Here is an 843-nt window from a genome sequence, read left to right as displayed (position 1 = left end):
TCACCATGTCACCATGTCTTTGTTTATTATGAATTTGCTCACTTTTGGAAATCATTAAACTGCACATGGGTTATATTTCAATTTGCTTCATTTGGGGATTATTAATAATTAGTAAGGAAGTTGTAAAGTTTAGGTATGGATTAAGGGATCCAAAATATAGTCATGCAGAATATGGCATTAATATGTACCTTACAAGTACTAATAAACAGCCAATATACTAGTAATATGCATGCTAATAGGCAGCTAGTTAATAGAGTGAAATCATCCCTAAAATAAAGTGTTACCAGAAACTCATACAGCTTTGGAACAAATTAAAGATGAGTAAATTTTGAACAGAACAGAAACAGAATTTTCATTTTTGGGTGAACTATTCCTTTAAGGCTAACAAAAAAGACTGTAATTTGTTTTCATAGTTGCTTTAACCCTGTACATTTTGAGATGAAATAATAGTCAGGTTTTTAATTAACAGTTTATTGAATCTTTAGACAATATGTAAAATAAAAACTGCATACATTTTTTTTTAAGTATCATATATGGATGATATAGTATGATAAGGAGCTTGTACTCCAGGAAAAACACTGCAGTTTTTTTTCAGAGGCTGAAAAACTGAAACAAAATATGACTCAAACTGAACAAAAATATGCAAATTGCATATTTCTACAATCAAAAAACAGTATTCCGAGATATTGCTGGTACAACATATTTATTTTCTAAATTAACAACTTCAAAACAATCTGATCTGATAATTTTGTGTGTGTGTGTGTGTGTGTGTGTGTGTGTGTGTGTGTGTGTGTGTGAGAGAGAGACGATGGGAGTCCTTAGACATCGGGTCTGCAAGGGCGC

This window comes from Sinocyclocheilus grahami, unplaced genomic scaffold (assembly GCF_001515645.1).
Source record: "Sinocyclocheilus grahami isolate Dianchi unplaced genomic scaffold, SAMN03320097.WGS_v1.1 scaffold59.1, whole genome shotgun sequence".
Taxonomy (NCBI): domain Eukaryota; kingdom Metazoa; phylum Chordata; class Actinopteri; order Cypriniformes; family Cyprinidae; genus Sinocyclocheilus; species Sinocyclocheilus grahami.
This window is presented reverse-complemented; position numbering follows the sequence as displayed.